At 39.2% G+C, this 25,935-nt stretch overlaps 1 long non-coding RNA gene and 3 other non-coding genes across 6 annotated transcripts; 3 read left to right on the top strand and 1 right to left on the bottom strand.

Moving 5' to 3' along the window:
• The first annotated feature begins 59 nt into the window (after nucleotides 1-59).
• On the top strand, nucleotides 60-8,783 carry LOC128604932 (uncharacterized). Of its 3 annotated transcripts, XR_008385382.1 has the most exons (4): nucleotides 60-1,049; nucleotides 5,940-6,130; nucleotides 6,206-6,594; nucleotides 8,231-8,783. It is a non-coding gene; the product is annotated as an uncharacterized LOC128604932 (long non-coding RNA). The 3 variants fall into 3 exon arrangements; XR_008385381.1 differs by lacking the exon at nucleotides 60-1,049 and having other exon boundaries at nucleotides 5,512-6,130; XR_008385383.1 differs by lacking the exon at nucleotides 60-1,049 and having other exon boundaries at nucleotides 5,513-6,130; nucleotides 6,461-6,594.
• On the bottom strand, nucleotides 2,126-2,197 carry trnag-ucc (transfer RNA glycine (anticodon UCC)). The gene has a single exon. It is a non-coding gene; the product is annotated as a tRNA-Gly (tRNA).
• Nucleotides 2,294-2,366, top strand: trnav-cac (transfer RNA valine (anticodon CAC)). Its single transcript has one exon. It is a non-coding gene; the product is annotated as a tRNA-Val (tRNA).
• On the top strand, nucleotides 3,734-3,806 carry trnav-aac (transfer RNA valine (anticodon AAC)). The gene has a single exon. It is a non-coding gene; the product is annotated as a tRNA-Val (tRNA).
• Nucleotides 8,784-25,935: the final 17,152 nt, after the last annotated feature.

The raw sequence follows: 25,935 nt of genomic DNA, 5'->3' as shown, positions 1-25,935 counted from the left end.
ACAGGTCAATAGCTTTATTAATGTTCACATCAAACATGTATTATTTGTGTATGGGGAGGACCGGGTGGGTGTGAGACCCAGTTTCTGTCCCAATTTCTGTCCCAGTCTGGCCCGGCTCCTTCAGGAACTACTTTATCTGATGTGTATATCAGCTGCTTATTTCTTCTTGGCCTTTACACACAGTAAAGGTTTACTGTGCTGCAGTTCTACATGTCTTTATTCTTTTGACCATTAGGGGGTCTCCAATGTAAACCCTTGAGAAATTAAACATTTTCAACAAATCTGTAATAAAGCTGCAACTTTTGGGGTTTTGAGGGTTTTTTTTTTTTTTTTTGGAGAGTTTTTTCAGGTTTGGAGGGTTTGAGGGGTTTTTGGACTGTTTTGGCGGGTTTTTTGGGTTTTGAGTTTTTTAGCATTTCGGAGGGTTTCAGAGGTTTTCTGAGTTTTTTTTTTTAATTATTTTTTTTAGGGTTTTGGAGGGCATTGGAGTGTGATGATCATGGTGACAATGTTGATGACGACGATGATGATGATGATGATGATGATCATGATGACAATGATGGTGACGATGATGATGACTATGACCATGATGATGACAATGTTGATGACGTGATTATTATGATGATGACGATGAAGATGATGATGACGGCGACGATGATGATGATAACGATGGTGATGATGATGACAATGACGATGATATGACTGCGATGATGGTGACGATGATGATGATGATTACGATGATGGTGACGACGATGATGGTGATTATGATTACGATGATGAGAACGATGACTATTATGATTACGATGATGGTGACGACGATGATGACGGCGACTATGATGATGACGGCAATGAGGGTGACAATGATGGCAATGATGACAATGACGACGATGATGACGATTATGAGGACGATGATGATGATGATGGTGATGGTGATAATGGTGGTGATGATGGTGATGATGATCTGAAGTCTTTATTTTCTCCTACAGCGTGTATGAAGCAGTGCTGCACGGAGCAGATGACGGAATGTCTGGACTGGATTATGGCTGAATGTAAGAATTTGTATTCAAAATTTCTGCAGAGTATGGTGATCTCCTTCATACAGAAGTCAGATGGTTGAGTAGGAGTAAGGTACTTCACAGTTTTATTTCCTTGGTGAGTGAAATTAAGGCTTTAATGGAACCGGGGGGGGAGGACACTAACTGTTGTCTGATGGCTGCTTGATCTTGCATTCTTGGCTGATGTGACAGAGAAACTGAATCAGCTCAATCTTCAGTTACAAGGTAAAGACAAAACCAATATGTGATATGATCAGTGCTGTGAAGGTATCTAAAGGCACACAACTGTCATTTTACCTTCAGCAATTGAAAACAAAAGATTGCAACACTTCCCACTCATTGGTAAAGATAGAAAGAAAGCCATGCAAATGCACCAAAGTTTGGATTGTACTTGAGTTATTGTGACCTTCCTGTCCAGGCTTGGGCAGGAATCTGAGGAAAGGTTCAGTGATTTTGAGAATCTTGAGATATGTGTGGCATTTGTTGCCAGTCTTTCATGGAGATAGACATGGATCACATTTCAAAGCAGATGGCTGAACTGTTCATGTCAATGCTGTAGAGATGGAGTTGGAGGTTATTAATCTCCAAAATCATATCCAGCTGAAATCTCAGCAACATTCACAACATTTCTGGAGAACTTGTAGACCCAGAAAACTACAAGAACATTCACGCAAGCTGCCCTCAAAGCATCTGCTTTATTTGGATCCTACAGACGCTTTGTGAAGCATGCGTGTTCTGATATGAACATGATCGAATCTAAATTCAGAACAAGACTGACAGAATGAACATTTAATAATTGCCTAAGAGTGAAACCTAAGTGCATACACACCAGCATATACCTCCCTTGTGGAATCAATGCAGTGTCAGTCAGCTCATTAACTGTAAATAAGTGTGAATGCACTTCATGTCATATTGGATATTCTGTGTTTGCAAACAGCAAAGAAGCACTAAGAAAACAAGTGGGAAGCCTGCGGCACATTATGTTGACCCATTTATTTTCAGGTAGGTGATTCCTTCCTTTTGTGCCAACTACCATAAAGCACCTCGAGAAACTCCCAAGTTACAATCTGTGCATTGGCCGGGAATCGAACCCAGGTCAACTGTTTGGAAGGCAGCTATGCTCACCTCTATACCACCAATGCCACGCTAGGCAATTCAACTCTGCTGAGCAAAAGTTTAAGTATGTGCTCTTCTCATCAGCAGACCATAGGCAACAGCTAAAGGGCACTCTTGTCGTGGTTTCTGTAGTGTAGTGGTTATCACGTTTGCTTCACACGCGAAAGGTCCCTGGTTCGAGACCCGGCAGAAACACGCTAGAACTTTTGAACTTTGCTTTAATAACTGACCGGTTGTCATCACCGTAGGATCAGGTCCTCTAGGAAACAGCCGGAAAGCGAGACCTTGGACAGAGCAGATTTCCTTCTTTTGTGCTTTTGTAGCAAAGCAGTTAACATTTGCTTACAAAATGAAAGGGAGTCTCTGGTTTTCCACAGAAAGGGGAAGCCTGGCTCTTCATTGCTCAATAAGACTCTGTGCGTGACTGGAAAATTTTCCATAAAGTACTGGTCACCAAGTTCACCTATCAGCAAGAGGTCTACGCCCGAAAAAGGCTGGGAGCGGTTTCCCTTCCATTGAGCTTTGTATCAAGGCAGATAACAGCTGCTTGCAAAATCACAGGCAGTCTCTGCTTTCCACTGAACGTGGAAGCCTGGCTCTTTCCTTCATCAAGAAGACAAGAGTAATGATGCGCTTGATTCGAGGTTGCAACTTGTAATTCCCCCACCGCCAAGCGGGAAAATGCAAAGCAAACGCACCCTCAACTTGAAATTGCCATTCGTCAACAGTGGGAAGTCTTCTGATCTACCAGTTCCTTTCCCTGTTCATCGAGTGACGTCGAGTCGGCATGACGGATTCAGAACTCACAAAGTGGCACTTACCTCAGTGGTTATTTGCTTTAGATCAGGGTTGTCCAGTCTTATCCAGAATGGGCCAGTGTGGTTGCAGGTTGTCATTCTAACCAAGCAGAAGCCACACTTTAGTCTATTGAAAGCCAAGATCAGCGGATCCAACAATTGGAATCAGGTATGGCTCCTGCTAGATTGGAACGAAAAGCTGAAGATTGGACAACACTGCTTAAGACCAATCAGCATATAGACATATTTGCTTATTAAATATAAAACATTGACTATATAGATGGCTGATTGCGGAAAATGTACACCTCTCATCACAGTTTGCATGCTAGCTTGTCGCTAACAAAAGACAGACACGGAGAGACTGCATTTTCTTACATTTTCGCCCCTGTTCACGGGTCAAACGTGCCCTGATGGATAATGACGTGTTTACAAACAGCAAAGAAGCACTAAGAATAGAAGTGGGACGCAGAAAGAGTTGTGGGAGGCCTGCCGAGAAGCCTATGGCACATTAGGTTGACCCATTTATTTTCAGGTAGGTGATTCCTTCCTTTTGTGCCAACTACCATAAAGCACCTCCAGAAGCTCCAAGTTACAATCCATGCATTGGCTGGGAATCAACCCCGGCCAACTGCTTGGAAGGCAGCTATGCTCACCTCTATACCACCAATGCCACGCTGGTAATTCAACGCTGCTGAACAAAAGTTTAAGTATGTGCTCTTCTCATCAGCAGACCATAGGCAACAGCTAAAGGGAGGTCCTGCAGTGGTTTCTGTAGTGTAGTGGTTATCACGTTTGCCTAACACGCAAAAGGTCCCTGGTTCGAGACCGGGCAGAAACAAGCTAGAAATTTTGAACTTTGCTTTAATAACTGACCAGTTGTCATCACCGTAGGATCAGGTCCTCTAGGAACAGCCGGAAAGCGAGACCTTGGACAGAGCAGATTTCCTTCTTTTCTGCTTTTGTAGCAAAGCAGGTAACATTTGCTTACAAAATGAAAGGGAGTCTCTGGTTTTCCACAGAAAGTGGAAGCCTGGCTCTTTCGTTGCTCAATAAGACTCTGTGCGTGACTGGAAAATTTTCCGTAAAGTACTGGTCACCAAGTTCACCTATCAGCAAGAGGTCTACGCCCGAAAAAGGCTGGGAGCGGTTTCCCTTCCATTGAGCTTTTGGAGCAAGGCAGATAACAGCTGCTTGCAAAATCACAAGCAGTCTCTGCTTTTCCACTGAATGTGGGAGCCTGGCTCTTTCCTTCATTAAGAAGACAAGAGTAATGATGCGCTTGATTCGAGGGGTAGGGGTAGACATGGCCAGGGAATAAGAGAAACAATACAGAGCAGCAAGTAGTTACACAGACTCCTGAATGTTCTCAATAACCATACATTTCATGTAAACACCAACCAGAAACACTGAAAATATATGTACACACTGTATTTCACAATAATTAACAATGGTCAAGTCCATCAATAACGCAAATGTCCAAGTCTGTTAAGTTCAGTACCCCAACTAAACTTTCTAAATCTTACGGTTCGGTCCCCATTTGGGCGCCACTCTGTAGCGTGGTACCTTATGGGGTTTGGACGCCAGACAGTTCAAATTAACAGTCACTTATAACTTATAATTTGGACATCACTCAGAATAAGGCTACTCAATTCTTACAAAATAAGTTTATTATTATTTATGCAATAAACATAAGAAAATACAGATTGTTTCAGTCATAGAAACTGAAATAATGAAAACCAAAAAGTTCCCCTACGTGGGATTAATAAACGCACCCATAAGGAAACAAGGCTCTATTCATAAAAGAAAATTTTCACACACAAAAGGCAGAAAAAAAACATTTAACCCCAAAATAATTCTTAACCAAAACAAAAAAGTTGTTCACTTTAAAAGCTGCACTTCAATGGCGGTGATTTAGGCGTACGGGAGTTCGTGAACCCGAAAGCATGGGAAACCGGCAGTCAGATTCCGCTTAACACTCGGAGTTCTTTACAGACAGTAACATCCAACGATTTAAACATACTGGTTCTCCACAAAAGTATTAAAGAAAGGATCTCAAAACCGTGATGTGCCTCCGAACCCTCAAAACTCCGCTCGCTCGTTTATTCACCTTGGCAGAATATTCCCGAAGTGTTCGCCAGCCTCCTGAATCAATATCCACAAGGTTATAATCCACAGTAAGAGCATTAGCATGGTCCTTGGCAAACGCACACCATCAGTTCCGCCATTCCCACCTGGCTCTCATTTCCGCGTCCCGCTTTCTCTCACCTAGTCACCTGTTCTTTTCATTGCTTCCTAAGACCCCACCCTTCTCTTCATCTCTTTTTTTACTTCCGTTAATTAAAACACCACGGAATGGAACGGACTCCGCTTCTGCGTCACTAAATGGTAAAAGGCACACTTATATAGCGCTTTTATCCAAAGCGCTTTACACTGTGTCTCATTTACCCATTCACACACCAACAGTAGCAGAGCTGCCATGCAAGGCGCTAACTTGCCATCGGGAGCAACTTGGGGTTCAGTGTCTTACCCAAGGACACTTTGGCATGTGGAGTCATGCTGGCTGGGAATCAAACCGCCAACCCTACGATTGGTGGATAACCCGCTCTACCACCTGATCCACAGCCACCCCTGTCACTGTGCAGCTATCTGTTACAAATGAATGGGAAAATATCCTTGGCATCCCTGCAATTCAAGGATGTTGTAATTGGTAAGTTGTGATGTCAAAAGTATCTGTACCAAGTTGATACTAAAATTTTAAAAAGAATGATACGATAAGTTTTTTTTTCAGTACCGGCAGTACCAAGTATTCTCCTGCTTTCTGATTGACTTTCTTTTGTAGGTATTAATTAACCGTGATTTCCACTCAGCCATCTTACTGGAATTTGTGTAGGTTAGGAATAAGACTGAGGATGGAGTTGTACAGTTTTGTAGTGTGTATCATTTGTAAATATTGTTAACTTCTTTACCATAGCCATGCTGAGGGAGGTGTTGACTAAATTAGAGATGGTGCTGGACCAACAAACCACTGAGCTTGCTTCAACTACAGGTGTTCCAGGTGCAGTCTTTGGATACTGATGAAGATTTACTGCCCTGCAAGATCTTCCTCAACTGCATAGTCTGGAGCAAAGGATGCAACAGAGCCCAGATTGCAAGCAAAAACTGGTGAGAATTTTTTTCTTTTTTGTTAACAATTGCTTGCACAATTACACAGCGACTGAGAGTGTTTGTTTTCTCAAGGTGACACACTCGTACTCAAAGCACAACATTCAACACCACTTTGATATGAGGGAACAGTTATGACCTAATCTTTGGTAGAGGAGCAAAACATGGAAAGCACACAGGGCAGGGTAACTGCAGGAGTAGTGAGAAGCACTGACACAGTTGACAAGGCAATAAATGCTTATTAATTATTTATATTTTATATTATTTTATATTATATTATTGTTTTAAAAATCATCGGTTTCGGGTAAACTGGTTGGCGCTTATTGACAGGGCAGATGTGCTTGACTGCACCTGGCGCATATTGAAGAGGGTGATTGCTAACTCCCTGGCAAAGAACCTCAATTGGAGGGGAGTCAATGGAAAGACTTCACTGGCCACTCTCCAACTTGGAGAGGTCATGATTGGTAAGTATATCTGTTTACATACAGAAGAGAGAAGATGTAAACATCTGTTTACATCTGAGAGAGACATACATGTCTCTCTCAGATGATATGTAAGGGGTAATAGCTAGATGTGCATTAAACGATTTTAGTGCATGATGTGGAGGAAAAGAACCACTCGTTCAAATCGTCACCTAGCCATGGATTACCCCGCTTATACCATGGTCTTTCCACAATTAATAACATTAAAGCTGTCATTGATTTTAGAAGCACAAACTTTGATTAGAAGTTTAAAATGACAGTTAATTTCTATTAGTTAGGTCGTTAGATCTGGAATTTTGCCCGATATAAATCAGACACAGAGATAAAGTAGTGTGATGAGATTACATTTATTTGAATGAATTGACAGATATCTATCAGAGACAGAGAGATTAAGCATATATGAATTACCTGCATCATGTGCCTCTCAGCAGTCAGTCAGTGCGTTTACATGGACAACAACAATCCACTGTTAACCCGATTAAGACGATACTTTGATTAAGAAACTACCATGTAAACAGCAATTTTTAATTACCTTAATCTGATTAAAGTCAAGTTACTCGAAGTAAGCACTAATCGAATTAAGACATGTCGAGTACTCCTGTTTTAGTCGCATTATCAACGTGTATTACAGACATGTAAACACCTGAATCACATTATTAACGTCGTGTGAGTTTCCACCGCATTTTGCGACAGGACACGTACACACACGGCAGTGCTCAACATTTTTACGGCGAACAAGAGAGCGCGGCTGCGTCCCAAACCGCATACTCGCCTACTATAGGCCTGTAGTGGGGAAAATACATCTATCTCAGCTACTATAGAGACGCTAAGTGCACGGTTTGGGATGCAGCTCACGGCTTCAAGCAGTTGTCTATTTGCACGTACAGCATGACAAATAAATAACTGCGCTTAAAGCGTTCATAAAAAAATTAAATAAAAACACCCAAAACTGTATACTATACCATAACGAAGACGAACTGTATGTTGATACGTGAAATTCTGGAGGGACGTCGGATGGCGTGGCGCGGTGACGTAATGACGCGGGCTGTTAATCTAATTATGTTCTATAACATGTAAAATGGGAACATGACAGGAGTATTCTAAAAGCGACTCATGTAAACACCTTAATCACGTTATTATCTTACTCAGAGTAAGGTCAATAATTAGATTACTGCTGTCCATGTAAACATAGTCAGTGTTGCGCAGCAGTAGTGTAGTAAAACTGAGAGTTGAATTACTTCACAAACAGTGATGGTAACACCTCATTGCTGAGAAATATAATGTAACTTTTCACCAGCAAAGCTATTTTTTTTGTTAAAGTTGCAGACAGCGCGGGCAAGAAGTGTCTGTGTGTATGAATGTGTGTTCACGAATGTCTCTGTGTGCTCGAGTGTCTGTGCGTGTGTGTGTGTTTGTGTGTGCATGTAGGCTGCGCGTTGATTTAGAAATGCTCACAGTGATCAAACTGACTGGAACTACCTGTGCAATAAACGGTTATAATGCACACCTTCCAGCCAATCAGAATCCAATATTCACACTGACCATGGTATAAACGTAATTAATGCTTAAGATTCATAATAACCTTACGATATGTATTGCTTTCTTCCAATGTTCATAGAAACCTCTTCACGGCTAAAGCTGCAGAGATGGAGGTCGAGGGGACCATGAAGAGGTGGCTCCAGCTGGCATCAGATCGAGAGTGCGGGCGCAAGAGAAGACTTTTGAAAACTTTTGCAAAAAGAAGGTATTTAGAGTGTTTTAACTGTGGTGTCTTTGTTAATTTGTTAAAATGTTCATATTATAGTCTATTTTTGATTGTTTATAAAAGTCCTTGCTGTTTTTAAGTGGTTGAAATTGTGTGTGTGTGTGTGTTGGTAGCTGGGTGGCTATACAGTTGCGGTCGGAAGTTTACATACCCCTTGCAGAATCTACGAAATCTTAATACTCTTAACAAAATAAGATTGATCATAAAAATCCTAAGTTTCTTATTTAGTACCACCATGAATAAGCTATTTCACATAACAGATGTTTACATATAGTCCACAAGATAATAGCTGAATTAATCAAAATTACCCCATTCAAAAGTTTACACACGTTTGATTCTTCATACTGTGTGTCGTTACCTGAATGATCCACGACTCTTTTTATGTGTTATGATAGTTGTTCATGAGTCCCTTGTTTGTCCTGAGCAGTTAAACTGCCCACTGTTCTTCAGAAAAATCCTCCAGGTCCTTCACATACTTTGCTTTTCCTGCATATTTTAGCCCTTTCCAGTAGAGGTTATATGATGTTCCGTTCCATCTTTTCACACTGAGGACAACCGAAGGACTCGTACATGACGATTCCAAAAGGTGCAAACATTCACTGATGCTCAAGAAGGTAACAGCATGCATTAAGAGCCTGGCTGTAAACGTTGTAAACAGGATGATCATGTAAATTTTTTTGTCTTCTGGGATACTTCTTCTATGCTGTATTAACCATCTTTCTGTAATAAACCTTTTTCACCTCAGAGGACGAGTCTGCAAGTGTTGTCTAATTTCCACGACACACCTCAGTTTTTACATTTTTTAATTTTATTTTTAAGAAAAATAATTAAAATTCAATAACCTTTTGACTGTATGAGGTACTGGTAAATGAGAAAAAACATAGTACTACTTTCATAAAATGTCATGTGCAGCTTGATGCTAATTATAGTAATGTATAGTAATTCTGAGTCTTGAACAGTAAACTCTCAAGTGTCATTGTCATGTCACAGCAAACCAGCGACTCCGTTTCCCAGAATGCACCTCAGACTACAAACATGGCAAACACAAACTACAACTCCGAACCAACACACCGACATTGTTAACCTTCTCCAGAATACTAATCAGACAAACCTGTTACCAGTGAACCCACTACATTAGAGAAGGAAATACTGGATGTGAAGTGTATTAGTGCTAGTGTGTGTGAATAGACTATCAGTTTAGATACTGACCCTGAACACTACTAACATGCAGTGCTTTCTTGGGGTGGTGCTGAAGTTGGAGTTGAACCGGTAAGAAAGATATTAGAGAGAGGCTTCCTTACACTCCTGAGGATGTTCAATTAGAACCTGCACCAAACTCACCTGATTCAAGTCATCAGCTAATTAAGCGGCCTGCACGAGCTGAGGTGGGTGCTTTAGAGCAGATAAAACACCAAATGTGTTAGATAAGAGTTCAGAGCCTGTGTTCTAGACACATGATTTAGAGTGGAGACCTAGGCTTAGACCTGAGCTTTGGAGTTATTCTGATTATAGGTTTCAGTGAGGAAGTGACTGAAGTTAAGGAGAGGAACTGAAAATAAAGTTATAGTCTTTCTGAGTAAACAGAATAAGGCTATATTATTGTTACCGGGGGAAAAAAAAGAAACTCGTAGCAGCGCTGATGAAATACATATACATAACAAAAACTGCTAGGAAAAAAAACTCGGAACATTTGCTTAGCCTAATACGTTTTTTTTCCATCTGCACAAAATTATTTCAGCAGCCGCTTTTGCAATAAAAAGACTTAAAGTCGAGGGTCCCTGTAAGTATCTACGGTGAGAGAGAGAGAGAGGAGCAGTGAACCATTGACATCATGTACAGAGTTAGCATGAAGGTGTGATTGACAGTTTTTAGAAATCACTTCCTAATCCTATGCTAAGATGAATACTACTAGGCTACTACTATAATAATAATAATAATAATAATAATAAGGAGAAGAAGAAAGATAGATTAAAGGTTGAGGAGTAAAATCAATATAAAGTGGGGCTGTTTTATCTTCAGCAAGAATACCTAGTGCTAATAAGTAATTTGTCAACAACATTGTATATATCTAGTGCCTGGTAATCAACCTCCTCACCTGGTGAGAGGACAGTCCACTCATCCTCACATTTCACACAGTATGAATAATAATGATAACAAAAGGAAGTAAAGCTAAATGAATGTTTTAACTGAGAGCAATACTTTGTACCCATATTTCCAATTGTATAGTAGATTGCACACAGTTTTTGCTTGTTACGTTCAGACCCGAGGGGATTGCAAACTTCAAAAGCACCATCGTCATTATAACATTCTTCCTCAACTTCCTCAAGCAGATGCTGAGGATCATCAGCCATAGTCCGTTGTAACACAGTGTGTTTATGCTTTTGGTAAATATGACATCTAAAGGACTCATACTTAGAAAGGTCCTCTGACAGTCATTAAGACCACAAGTTATTGAAAAATTTGCCTCTTGCGCATGAATGAGACCAATGTGCTGGATTAATTTGACAATCGTTCTCCGAGAGCATTTAGGATAACAGAATAGGCGAGGCATTTTTGGCAGATATTACTGTAAGAGGTTGATTACCCTGGTAACTGGAGTAGGTAGAGGCTTGTCACCATCCACAGTAAGTTTCAAAACATATTGCTGAAGAAAAATCAGAGTGTTCTTCAAATGAGATGGATATGTTGAATTGAAGACAAAATAAGCACAAAATGAAGCAAGAGCCCTTTCATCCACACCGCTATCCCAGCAGATCTCTATCCCATCGACTTTGATGACTGCAGTGACTCTTCTTGTAAACACAGTTTTGCAGTCAGTGACTTCTGGTGCTTGTAGCAGTAACAGCAGACTTTCTATGACAGCGACCCGCCTTCGGGCCTCAGCTTCATTAACTGTTTTTTTTAAGTGTTGGGGTTTTTTTCACTGTAGAAGTTCACTACAACTGTAGAAGTTGTAGAATAAATTCCCCATGAACAACACTGACTGGAGCACATGCCAATTAGAAAGATTCAGGTGATGGACTATTAGCAAGTTATTGTCATTCATTTGTATAATTCCAACAATTATTATGTTTTTCACTATTTAGCTGTCTTTTTACTTTAAGGATCTAATAAATTGCATATATGAAATGATTTTATTTACAAGTATCATGTTTGTGATTTTAGGTTATTCGTCATTTAGTACAGCTTCTGACCATTAAATCAAAACAGACTTGTGATTTGATGACATAATGCTTATTTATTTAGAAACAGAAGTACCTAAATACAAACATGCTAAATACTTTATATTTTTATATATAAATAACCAGGTGAAAAAGAAGACAACCTTCCAATTGTGAAACTGGTTATTAAAGCCCTTAATTAAGTGTATTGTCCATGCAGTGTGCACAGATGTCCTTCTCATCTAGGGATAAAATGTTCCGCTGGCCCTTTAAGAAGCAGGAACGTGAGTTCCCGTTCTGCCCAGGAGTATCGCGAGAGTTCACCTGCGAGTAGCGCGATTTACAACGCGATGCAGGTGCTTCTTATGAAGTGTGAGAACCGGGAAGTTCTTGTGCATGAAGCAAGACTTTAAGTTTAAAATCACAATGGAGCCACTGAGCAGTGAGACTAAGCGTACTCGTCAGGCTTACATCTGAAGACCAAACATCTGTGGTGAAGTTCATCGCGGAGTGGTTATGAAGAAGCTCGTGAATATGATCTGCCATACGGTTGTATAACTCCGGTAAGCAGACGAATGTGAAATAACGCCGACTCGGTAAAGTGTAGCGAGACTCAAGGAGTTTTACCAGTCGCTGAAATCCCATGTCCTTCACTACAGAGCATGGTTGATCATCAAGCGCCATAAACTCCAATACTTTCTGAGTAATTTCTAGAGTTTTGTGCTGTCAGATTATCAGATGTTTTTAAATTATCGATAGATGAAAAATAGCCGTTCGGTATCGGCCGATACATCGGTGCATCTCTAGTTAAAACCAAGAATATAATGGGTAATTGCATATTTCATTTTAATTGACCCCCCTTTTTTTTTTTTTTTTTACTGAAGCAGCCTTATATGGTCTTGCATGTGTACAAATATTATATTTGTATGTGTATGTTGTATTTCCTACTGTCGATAAGGAAAGGGAAAAGGAGACAGACTCATATTCTTGGTTGTACAAAACCACACTGTAACTTCAATTCAGTTCCAGTTTATTTGTATAGCGCTTTTTACAATAGACGTTGTCTCAAAGCAGCTTTACAGAAACATATAAACATGGTATACAGATTTTAAATGTGCGACAGTCAACACTGGAACCAGCAACAGACAGGTCATTACAAAATTATGGATAGACGGAATGTTAGAAAAAGAGCAGTAAAAAAGGTCAATGTAATGCTCACCTCATTTGGAAGTCATTTAAGAAAAAATGATCTTGGTGCTGCAGTGCGAGATGACGAGATAACTTCATCTAATATCCAAAATGTTGCTGGTGGCACATATCATTATTTTGGTATTCTTAAAGCTTTGTCCAAAACCATGGAAAGAATCTGGTCTTATATTCTAGAGAAGTATGAATTCAAACTTCAACTGAACATGGATGGCTTACCACTGTTTAAAAGTTTGTCTTTGTAGTTTTGGCCCATTATAGGGTTACTGCAGGGTTATACTAAGAAACCAGTTGTCATTGCTCTGTTCTGTGGTAAATCAAAGCCAACATCACGAACTGACTATTTGAAAGATCTAGTCAGTGAACTGCAAGGGTTAAGCAAGGGATTTGCCATAAATGGGAAGCAATTTTTCCTAAAAGTCGCATCTATCCTGTGTGATGCTCCAGCTAGAGCTTTTATAAAGGGAATTAAATCACATACTGGTTATTCAGGTTGTGACGAGTGCATCCAATCTGGTGTGTACATCAACCATAGAATGACCTTTCCTGAGATCAACAGCCCACGTAGGACTGATGAGTCTTTTATCAACATGTCTGATGAAGACCATCATACTGAAACATCTCTTTTAAGCTGCAGGAATTGGCATGGTATCATGCTTTCCACATGATTACATGCACCTTGTATGTCTTGGTGTTATGTGAAAACTGCTGGACTTATTGCTTGCTTCAGGGCCTTTATGTTGCCATTTGTCTGCTCGCCAAAGTGTTATAATCTCAGACACACTTGTTAGCTTCAGACGTTATATTCCTGAGGACTTTGCTAGGAAACCCAGGCAATTCTCGGAAAGACTGAGGTGGAAAGCAACAGAATTGCGATAGTTTCTGTTAGACACAAGTCCAGTGGTTCTTCTTGATGTGCTGTCAGAACCAATGTACAGCAATTTTATGTTATCTGTTGCTATCTTTATACTCTCCAATCCACTCTTTGTATAGTTCTTAATGACTTTGCTCACAGTTTGCTAGTGTCATTTGTAAAGCATTTTAGTGAGTTGTATGGTCCTGAATTTGTTAGCTACAATGTACATGGGCTAACCCATCTTTCTGAGGATGTCAAAAAACATGGAAGCCTTGACTTCTTGTCTGGGTTTCTGTTCGAAAACTTCCTGGGACAAATAAAGAAAATGATAAGAACTCCACACCATCTCCTATTACAGGTTATACGGCGACTCTCAGAAATGGATTCATGGTAACTGCTGAACATTTGGATATGAAAATTGTCTTGAAAAAACAACATGAAAATGGCCCAATTCCACCAGATTTTAATAAAGTTGACCAGTTCCAGGAGGTTGTTCTAGGTAGCACTAGAGTTAATCTCTCATGTATGGGAGAAAACTTAGAATTGAAGGCTGCATTGGTGTAGTAATGAATATTCTTCAATGTCAGGAGAAGGTAAAGTGCTTAAAACACTTATCCAAATGAAAAGCTTACAGCACCTAGTATTCCCATTCAGTCTCCCAACCAAGTACTAACCAGGCCCAACAAGATCAGGCTTTTTAAAAAATTTTTTATTAAAAGTATTCAAAAATTCCATTAAAAACATATTACAGCATAAATACTTTTTCACATTAAAATACATCAGAATGTACATTATTTTTTAACAATAAATCCTAAATTCATAAACATTTATTATTTACATCCATTGTAATATCAGTTTAAAACACAGTCAGTCCTTAAAAAATAAATAACTCTTATATTCCTAATATGATAAAATTACCCTTGTTGTCCTGGCACTTTCCATTGTAAATCATTAAACACCTTACATACGTCTGGCGTAAAAACATTATAAAATTCATCCATTTTATCTTCTTGTTTAAAATAGAAAAACAAACATTCTATATATTTTTCCACTTTTCTTTTAAAAACACGCTCTACATCCATTACAATTTTTTTCTCTTTTTGCCACAACTCTTCTCTCCCATATTGCACTTTTTAACATCACAAGCAGATTGATCAGTTTATTGTTTTTACACTTTTTATCCACTCCTAACATGACGACTTTATTCCATTCTGTGTCTCATTTTTTCCCCTCTCAGTTGTTCAATTATTTTCTTACATTTCACATTAAAATCTTTCAACACTTTGCAGTGTAAAAGCAAATGTAAAAACCCTTCTTCATCATCGTTACATACTTTACATATTGCATTTTGCTCCATTCCTATTTTGTTCAGTAGGAAGTCTGTAAATATTACTTTATGTCTGATAAAATACTCTAGGTTCTCTAATTTCCTTTCTACGATCGTCCCTTTCATGTTATTCCATATGCTTTCTTCTTTAAGGTCATTGAATTTCTGTTGCCAGTACTCATTTACAATAGGTTTTTTAAAAACTCCATCTCTAAAAAGGCTATAAAACATTTTCACTGTACATTCTTTAAAAGCAACCAGTTTTTCTCCCACCTTCACATAGACCTCTCTTCCTGTTCCCCCCTCTTCCATGCTTTCAATTCTCTTTATCCACTCTTTGGGTATTGCTTTTTTGATGACATCGTACTTATTTATTATTTCTTGTCTGTTAAAATCCTCTTTCGCCTCCTCCATTGCACCTACTATACACTGTACAGGTAAAAACCCTTCTTTAAATTCATATAAACATCCCTAACCCTTGTGATTCCCACCTCCCTCCATTTCTTTAAAAAAAATCTCTTTTGCTTGATTTAAAATGCTGTTGTTTAAGAATAAAGGCTGATTTAAAATGTTCTCTCTGCCTCGGGGTTTAAAATGTACATTGGTTAAGAATTTCCCCCAGGTGCTCATCATTTCCTTATAAAAATCTGGTAACTCTTCCATCATCCAGTTCTTTGTTTTCATCCATAAAATATTATCTCCCAAATTAAAATTCCCACATTTGTTTATAAAATATTCCATTGTTTTTTCCCATGCTGCTTTATTTTCATCATCCATATACTTTTTTATTATTTTCACTCTCAAACTGTTTTTCCTTTGCTCAGCATCCATTAAACCCAAACCCCCCCTTTCCAGCGCACCTATTAAAGTATTGTACGCGATTCTTGGTGGCTTTCTGTCCCATAAAAAATCTAAAAAACATTCCTTCAGCTTTTGTTCTGCCCACAACGACATAGGTGACACACATAAGGTATACCGTAACTTAGACACCATCAACACATTTAAGATTAAAACCTTCCCTTTTAAATTAAGAGTCCTCAGTTTCCAAAGATTCAGTCTTCTTTCAATACCTCCTAATGTCTTCCCACATGGTTTCCGTTGCTTTCTTTTCATCCTTCCCATTTAAAACACCTAAGATCTTTATTTCTTTTGTTTCTTTGAAAGTAAAATGATTTGTTAAATCTGTAACCCCTCCAAATCTCATATACACTGTTTTTTCTTCATTTACCTTACCTCCTGAGCTTTTACAAAACATCTGTACAATTTCCATGACCTTTTTAACACTCTCCATTTCTTTTACTATCACTGTGGTATCATCCACATATTGAAATATTTTGTCCTTTTCTTTACTTCCTTCAACACCTATTCCTTTTATTTTTTCTTCTTGCTTTATGGCTAGTCCTAGTGGTTCTGATACGAGTGAATATAAAAGAGCTGATAGTGGACATCCTTGTCTTATGGATCTTTTTATTTTAAAACACTATGTTAAAAACCCATTACATTTTATTCTCGTTATTGCCCCTCTATATAAAATTTTAATCCATTTAATAAAATTCTTTCCGAAACCAAAACTCTTTAAAATTCCAAATAAATAATCAAGTTCTACCCTGTCAAAAGCTTTTTCAAAATCTAAACTAATTACATAGGCTTCTTTGTTTTTGGTTTTCATGTATCTGATCATATCTTGTATGCTTAATGTTGTGTCTGCTATGTCTTTTCCTTTTACCCCGTACACTTGATTTGTTTTAATTATGCTTTCATTACTTCTTTTAATCTGTTGGCTAAAATTTTTGCTAAAATCTTTAAATCAGTGTTGAGCATTGTAATCGGTCTGTAGTTATTTAGGTCTACCCTTTCTCCTTTTCTTTTATATATCAACTTGATCAATCCCGTTCCCATTCTTTGGCTCATCTCTCCTTTCTTAAAAACCTCATCATATACTTCTTTCAGGGTGCTAGTTAAAAAATCCTTAAAAACGATATAAAACTCACTCCCCAAACCATCTATCCCTGGACTTTTCTTTCTATTTAATTCGGTTATAGCTTTTTCAATCTCTTCCTCTCTTATGTCTTGATCACATTCTTTTTTTTATCTTCCTCTCCTACTTTTGTTTTTATTTGCTTCAATAGTAGTGCTTTTTCTTCTTCTTTTACTCCCTCTGAATTAAATAGCTTTTCATAATATGCTTTTATTTCTTTCAGAATTTCCTCATTTTTTTCTACTACTTCTCCATTTTCTCCTTTTATTGTTTCAGCTTTCCCTTTTTTCCTTTCCAGATCGAAAAAAAATTTTGTGCACTTTTCTCCTTCCACCATATACTTTGCTTTGCTTCGCAACCTTGCACCTTGATATTTATTTTCTTCCATTTCTTTCAGTTCTTCCTCTATTACTTTTAATTTTTGTATATCTTTTTCTTTCTCATTTAATTCTTTTTCCCATCGTTCCCTTATTTTTCTTTCTTTATTCTTTTTGCTTTTCTGTATTTGTCTGCAATATTTTATGGTAAATTTTTTCACTGCATACTTCACATTTTCCCACCATATTCTTTTATCTTCCACATACATTCCATTTTCTTTTTTGTTTCCAATGATATCTTTTATCTTTTCAACATATTCTTCATTCTTTAAAACCTGTGTTTAAGACCCATACCCCTGGCCCTCTTTTCACTGTACTCCAGTCTATTTGCATAAAAAGTGGCTTATGCTTCACTTAGGCTTGTTTCTTCATACCTCATCCCTTCTATAAAACCTTCTATGTTCCTTGTACATAAAACAAAGTCAATTCTTGTTTTGCACATAAAATTCCTGACTATCTGCCTCCTTGAGTATTCTTTTTTCTTTTCATTCCTTTCTCTCCATATGTCAATCATGTTATTTTCATCCATCAGTGATTTTAGCTCTTTTCTCCCAGTGTCAGTTTTAAAAACCATTCCTTCAGCCATATCCAATTTACTAAACACTGTATTAAATCCCACATTATAATAACTTGATTGATCCCTTAAAAACTTAAAATACTCTCTTTTCCTGCTCCCCTGTTGGTGCATGTACGTTGACCACCACCACTTTCCTCTCTTCATATTCTATCTCTACCGCCATACATTTCCCAAATGTGTCCTTATACACTATTTTACATTTTATGTCTCTATTTTCTTTTATTAGTATTGCTACTCCTCTGCCAAACTTATCATCGCCATTGTTATAAAATATTTCCCCATTCCATCTTTTCCTTATTTCACTTATATACCCATCTCTCCAGTTAGTTTCTTGTAATACAATCACATCTTCCCTTTTACACATTTCTTTCACTTTTTCAATTTTTTTTACATTTAAAAGTCCTCTTGCATTAAATGTAACAATTCTTAAAATCATAAGACGGAGGAAAACGTACAACAAACTCATCTTTTCAGTCAATCCCCTCCAAGTCCTTTAGACACTCATACCTGTTTTCATGTTTAAGTGCATCCTTTTTAATCACTCTTTTTCTGGCTCCAAATAAAAAGCTTACAGCACCTAGTATTCCCATTCAGTCTCCCAACCAAGTACTAACTAGGCCCAACTTTGGTTTTTAGTTGTTTTTTTTTAGTTATGCCTGACCCCATCCCTAACCCCAACCTTTGAACCCCTTCGCTGACCCTAACTCCAACCCTAACCATAACCTTGAACCCTATGCCTGAGCCCAACCCTAAGCCTAACCATCTCCCCATCCTTTAACTTCATTCCTTAGCCTAAGCCTTACCCTAACCCTAAATAGTCCAATTTTTTATCAGAAAAGGATAGATGCATAGTCCATTAAAAACGAAATAGTCCATTTTTAAACCAGAAAAGGATAGATACACAGACCATTCTTCACACATAAAGACAGGATAAAACCCTGAAAGTATGATGGATGAAAAAAGAGAAGGAAGATTTAGATGTGCCAGTGCGCAATAAACCCGAATCTGGGGTTTTATTTAAGAAATAAGCAATTCAAAAAACCTAACCCCTAACCCCCCTAACCCGCCCCTCCTGAACATATCACAGAGGCAAAATCAGGTAGAGTATCCTCGGACTCCACAGACGATGGGCTCTTAGATATCATTGATCTAGACAATAAACCAAACAGACATATCAACACGGATAGAAAAGCGGTAGATTGGTCCATCATTCGCAAACCTGTAGTTTTCACGGGGGACTCCAATCTCAGTCGGATCCCTAAAATCAAAAGTCCAAACACACAAGTCGAAAGCTTTCCGGGGGCCAACTTCCTACACATGGCCAAAATTCTGCAGAAACAAAAACCACATCCACTTGTACATAAGGTAATTCTGTCCGGGGGTTTAAATAACAGGGGACAACATCCGTACAAAACGGCCATGAAACAACTGCAGTGCCTTTGAAGAACTGCCCAATCAAATTTTGTATTCCCAAATGCCACAATTCACACACCCGTTATTCAATTTTCAGAATCCCTACCTCCACAGGAGCAGCAGAATCTGGAGGTGATGAATAAATACATTGTCACACGGTAGTCCATTGTGGGAACTAAACAGATTGTTTTTCAGGGTCGAGAAAGATCACATCCACTGGACCGCAGAGACGGCACAACGTATGTTTGATGGTTGGTGCGATCAATTAAACTATTGAGGACGGAGACGTGCAATGACCACTCGCACTCCAGTATTTTCAGTCTGTCCAAAACTTTTCATTTATCACAGGGAGAGAGGCTGCTGCTGGAGAAGGGGCTTACCTTCATCACGACGCCAGGTGGGTCGGATCTTGGGGATCTTAAGAGGGATGTCCATTTGCACACTAGAAAGTTAAAGATCTTAAACTATTTTGACTTCCAGACACAAACCAATACCACCCCATTCATAGAAACGTCCAAATGGGAACCGCCAATTGCAGCATGTAACACACACATCAGACGACTAATTAAACACAATCACATAGCCATAGGCTCAAACAGATCTTTTAAAACATCTGACAATTTATCACCCACACAGAAAAGGGCAATCCGTTCACTTAAAACAAACACAGACATCATCTTAAAACCGGCAGATAAGGGGTCGGGGATTGTCATTTTGGACAAAGCTCAATACATTTTCGAGGCTAAAAGACAACTGAATAACACCGACCATTACATCCCTTTGAATCACTCGCTACAAGCCGAGACTAAATTAATTATACAAAACGTCCTGAATAGTTTGCATCAGGAAAAATACATCAATCTAAAACAGAAACATTATTTAATGGGTCCAGATGTTCCCAGGCCTAGACTGTTCTATCTATTACCGAAATTACATGCTGCACCAGAAACATGGACCATCCCAGGCGAGATCCCCAGGGGCCGCCCGATAGTGTCAGGACTCACTTCCGCAGTCCATCGCATGGCCCAATACATTGATAGTTTTTTAAATCCGTTGTCACAAACACCTCAAAGCTACATAAAGGACACACAGGACTTTATTGCCAAAATACAAAACATCAGCATCTCAACGATTCATTTCTCTTTACAATTGACATAAACAGCCTATACACAAATATATCAACAGACTTAGGACTGAAAGCTGTTCAAAAAGTTTTCAGAAATCACCCGGATCTAAACAGACCGGATAAATACATTTTACAACTCTTAGAAATAGGCCTAATGCGGAATGACTTTGAATTTGACTCACAGTTTTACTTGGAGGTCCAAGGTACAGCAATGGGCAAAAAATTTGCACCAGCATACGCAAACATATCCATGGCAGAATGGGAAACATCCCTTCTAGATGGATGCAAATTTAAGCCCCTAGTTTACTACAGATACCTGGATGACATCTTTGGGGTTTGGCAGCACGGAATGGAGGAATTCGATCGATTCATCATACTTGCAAACACACATCATCCGAACATCACAATAAAACACAACGCTAACAGACAATTCATTCAGTTTCTAGACACTGGTTTTCTTGGGTGAACCTGTTGAGCAGTCCAGGGCACTCAAGACTAAAGTGTACTTCAAAAAAACAGACACGCATAGTCTTTTACACAAATCGAGTTTTCATCCAAAGCATACGTTCAAAGGGATAGTTAAGTCCCAGTTAATATGTTTCCACCGCATCTGTACGGATGAGAACGACTTCCATGACACTACTCGAATACTGTTTAAAGCCCTTAGACATTGAGGCTACAGTCGCAGATTTTTAAGACAAATCAAAGCCACAACACTGAGGGAAATAAAGACTCCACCTCCAGACACCCTGCTGCCGAACCCCCAACAGGTCATCCTGTTAATAACTACCTACAATCAACAAACACTAGCCTTAAATAAAAAAGTTAAAAACAATTTTGAATGCACTCAACACAAACTACCGGTTTTACAAAAATTCAAAGTCATTTCGGCGTACAGAAAAAACAAAAACCTTAAGGATATCTTGGTCTGTTCCAGATTCAGCTCTAAAACTCTCCGGCAGCGGTCTCCGTGGCAAGCGTACCATAGAAAAATAAAATATATTTTAGGTACACCCATAACACAAAATCTAATCTTGAACACAAGCAATATAGTGTACTGTATAACATGTGCATATTGTCGGAAACGCTATATTGGGGAAACTAAAAACACACTAGCGGCAAGGTTAAAACAACATTTACACAACATCAAGAATAACACCAAAAATACAAAATTGATTCATCATTTTAAAGAACACGGGATACACCAATTGACAATCTCAGGGTTGGAATCTAACACTGCATGGACAGATAAACAGAGGAAGAGAAACGAGTTTAAATGGATACACAGATTAAGAACATGGACTCCCGTGGGACTTAATGAGAGGGGGAGAAGTTTATGGTAAGACACCGGTTTTAAACCATAAAATGACATTACATTGAGCGTATATGTAAACCCGGAAATGGTTTAAGAAATATAAATAGGGAATTCAAGTTTTGAGGGGAATCATAAAATAACATTATCCATAAATAAAAATGACATAGGTTTGAATGGCGGAAGGTGGGAAAGGGGATTGAGGAAAACCCTTTGGATTATTATTATTGCGTGTATTGAATGACTGACTGAATGGAGTGAAATGCATATTTTAAGCACTTACCTTTCTTTTTGCAGAAGGGACCGAAGCACTTACACGTTGTACTCAACGACACTGAGTGGAATTGGCACTTACTTTTTTAAGCACTTATCCTAGATCCTTAGTCAGCCATCCAGTATTGAACCTGTAGAAAAGAGGAAAAGAAAGCATTTAGAGAACCATTCCACACACAACTCAATCCCTCATCCCCAATTTCCCATCCCAACCCTTGAACCCTATCCCTGACCCGGGCCCTAACCCTAACCTTTGAACTCTACCACCGACCCTAACACTAACCTTTGAACCCTACCGCGGACCCTAACCCCAACCCTAACCATAACCTTTGAACCCTACCGCTGACACTAACCCTTGAACCCTATGCCTGACCCCAACCCTAACCCTAAACCTAACCTTTGAACCCTAACCCTAAACCTAACCTTTGAACCTGATCGCTGACCCTAACCCCAACCCTAACCATAACCTTTGAACCCCATGCCTGACCCCAACCCTAAGCCTATCCATCTCCCCATCCTTAAACTTCATTCCTTAGCCTAAGCCTTACCCTAACCCTAAATAATCCAATTTTTTTTTATCAGAAAAGCATAGACACATAATCCAGTAAAAACCAAATAGTCCATTTTTAAACCAGAAAATGATAGATACACAGTCCATTCTTCATACATAAAGACAGAATAAAACCCTGAAAGTATAACAGATGAAAAAAGAGAAGGAAGATTTAGATGTGCCAGTGCGCAATTAACCTGAATCAGGGGCTTTATTTAAGAAACAAGCAATTCAAAAAACCTAACCCTAACCCTGGCAGACTGTTGGGGGGGGGCATTGTAAATTCAAAAACCTAACCCTAACCCATAACCATTGCTCTAACCGTAACCTATGACCCCTAAAATTTAACCTAACCCCAGCCTCTAAACCTAAACATAACCTACCCCAAACTGTAGCTACACACACACAAAATATGTAAATTATAACCTGATCCCAACTTAATCCCTATAAAACCTAACCATTGTTCTAACCGTAACCGCTGACCCCTAAAACTTGACCTAACCCCAACCTCTAAACCTAAACATAAACTATCCCAAACTGTAGCTGTACACACATAAAATAAATAAATTATAACCTGATCCTAATCCATAAAAACCTAACCATTGCTCTAACCGTAACCACTGACCCCTAAAACTTACCTTAACCTCAGCCGCTAAAACCTAACCATAGCCTATCCCAAACTGTAGCCGGACCCACATAAAATAAATAAATCATAAAGTCAGGGCCAACACCATCATCAAAGCCTGAATCAGAAGAAACAGCTTGGGCCCCAACCACTTCTACACTCAACTACAGATAAAGAAGAAAGCACAAGTTCGGGTAGAACTACAGCCAAATATCATCAGGAAAAGCCTCACTCTTTTGTGAATAAAAGAAGAAAAGCCCAACTTCAGGTGGAGCTACAGCCAAATGTCAGCAGCGAAGCCTCAAACGGGACGAACATCTTAGCCCCAGACAACTAATTACCACCTCCAACTGAATACCATCTCCACAGCCCATTGAGAACTCGCTCGTGACCCACCAACTATAAAACCTAATCAGGTTAGACTCGATTAGATTTGTTAAATCGGCAGACGCCAAGCCGGGGTCTGCCGCATGAACAATATCTATGCTTAACAAGCACCGGCCCGTGCACCTTCCTTGGTCCCCTATTCAACCACGCAATGAACTGTGATGGGGGGGGTCATTGTATTCTTACCAAATCCTAACCCTAACCCTTTTAAATGGTGCGAGACCAGCATGATGTCCTTCTGCACTGTCCTAGCCAGGAGATTAATATTGTTCAGATGGAAGGATCCTGTTCCACCAGTGTATGGTCACTGGGTCAGGGAAGTCATGTCTCATCTTAAGTTGGAAAAGATTAGGTACACTGTCAAGGGGGAGACTGGGAAATTTTACAGAATCTGGCAACCTTTTCTGTTCTTTGTCAGAGACGTGGATGCTGACATTATTGTTATGTGATCACTGTCTATAATTTTGTTTCTTTTGCTCTCTTCTCTGGTGGTCTGGCTTTATAATATGTAATATGTATGTTCTGTGTCTGGCACGGGTGGGGGTTGTTCTGTCTGTTTGGTTGGTGTTGTATGTTTAATTTGAAAAATGTTAATAAAGAAACCTTGATCAAAAAAAACTTCATACTCAACATTGACAGGAAGTCAGCAAACTCTGACATAAAAGCTGCATGTGCCTTAGCCTTAGGTGGTTTATAGACTGTAGCAATGATGGAAGATATAGGAGCAGAAATACTCAAGACCAAGCATTCAAATGATGAAAACTGGGGAACACACACAGAGCTTGTGTTGAAGTTCAGGTTGTAAACCACAATAATGCCTCCGCCTCTGCCAGATAGCCTCAGGAGATCTAATACTCCAAAGCCCGCTGGAGTGATCCGGATAAACAGGAGTATATAATTTTCTTTATGCCAGGTTACGGTTAAAAACAACAGGTCCAGCTTTTTATCTGTAAGAAAATCTGATAAAGGCAGCGCCTTGTTATTCACGGACCGCACATTGAATAATGCGGCATAAGCCTGGCTCTGAAGCGGAGACGACAGTGGTTTCATCTCCACGCGGGGAACCGATATTAAATTACTGTGATCAACACCAGTATGGAGCAGTTTGTTGGCCTTATGTCAACAGATAGGGATGTCAGGAGAGGATGAGACAGCAAGACTGCGCCTCAAACCCCGATGGATATATCGCTTAGGACGTAGCAATCCAGCATCTCGACAGAGTTTGTAAGAGTCTTTGGCTAAGCAATAAGAGCTCTGTTTTAAATTCCAAAGCTGGCGTGAAGTGTACCTTGGGGCCATGGTCATTGAATTGGTCAAATCACAAGGCCAGAGCGATTGAAACTCCGTAGCGCACAGTGAGCACAAAGTTGTACAATCCACACACGTAGCCGAAACGAGGCGTTGATTCAGAGTTACATGCTGCAGGTTATTCCAGGTGGAGCACAGAAATAAAAACTACAGTCCAAAATATATAAAATGGCAACACCACATCGCAATCGTAACGGCACTAAAAACAATATAACTTAAAAAACTTGCAGTTATTTTAAAAAATGACTTAAAATAACAAACAATAACAAACCAAACGGTAACAGCAGCGGCAGCAAAACACACCAGCGTACCCTGTCACCGGAACCGGATATGTATGTCGAGCCACGGTACCTGTGAGTAATCATACCACTTCCTGTCTGGTGTTTGTTCAACCCAATGGTAAGTGCACCTCTCCCTTTTCACATTGGGACTTGGAAGATTTAGTTTGACTCTGATCTTTGTGTTAAGGTGAGAGTGGTGAATTGAGCATCTAAATCTTCTCTAAGGCCAATCCCTAGCTGAAGACGCTTCATGTGACTCCGCTCCTGTTTTGCTTGATCGGTTTCTTGTTTTGTTTTACTTCATTGTTTTGCTTTACGGTCATTTTCTTAATTGTGTTGCTTTACCGTTATTTTCTTTGTTTTACTTATTGTTTTGCTCTAGTCTTTTCTTTTTCTATTTTTCGTTGTGCTAGTGTCTGTTTTGTTGCTATTTTTGTTGACTTTAGTTTAGGATGTATGTTTAGTTTATGTTCTGTAACCACATGTAGTGTGAGACACTCATTGGTAAATCAGTGGTTTCCAGGTTCAAACCTGTTCTTTCAGGTTTGTTTTCCCATACAACCACCTTACTATTGATGAGGTGTATGCTATGCTTTATTGTCTCCATGCTATAGTGGCTATATTTTCCATTTTGTATTGTTTACCATAATTCTGGTTCTGCTTGGGTGCTGTTAACTTCCTCCATTTCATGTGGTGGTGTCAGTGGGTCTGGGTGTTAGCGCCACCACACCACAGTGTCTGTAATATTTGTCTTTCTTTGTTTATTGTTTAGTGTTTGTGTAAGTTGGGGTTAACGGGTGT

This window comes from Ictalurus furcatus, unplaced genomic scaffold (assembly GCF_023375685.1).
Source record: "Ictalurus furcatus strain D&B unplaced genomic scaffold, Billie_1.0 scf5, whole genome shotgun sequence".
Classification (NCBI taxonomy): domain Eukaryota; kingdom Metazoa; phylum Chordata; class Actinopteri; order Siluriformes; family Ictaluridae; genus Ictalurus; species Ictalurus furcatus.
Note: the sequence above shows the minus strand (reverse complement) of the source record. Positions and strands in the feature narration are given on the sequence as shown.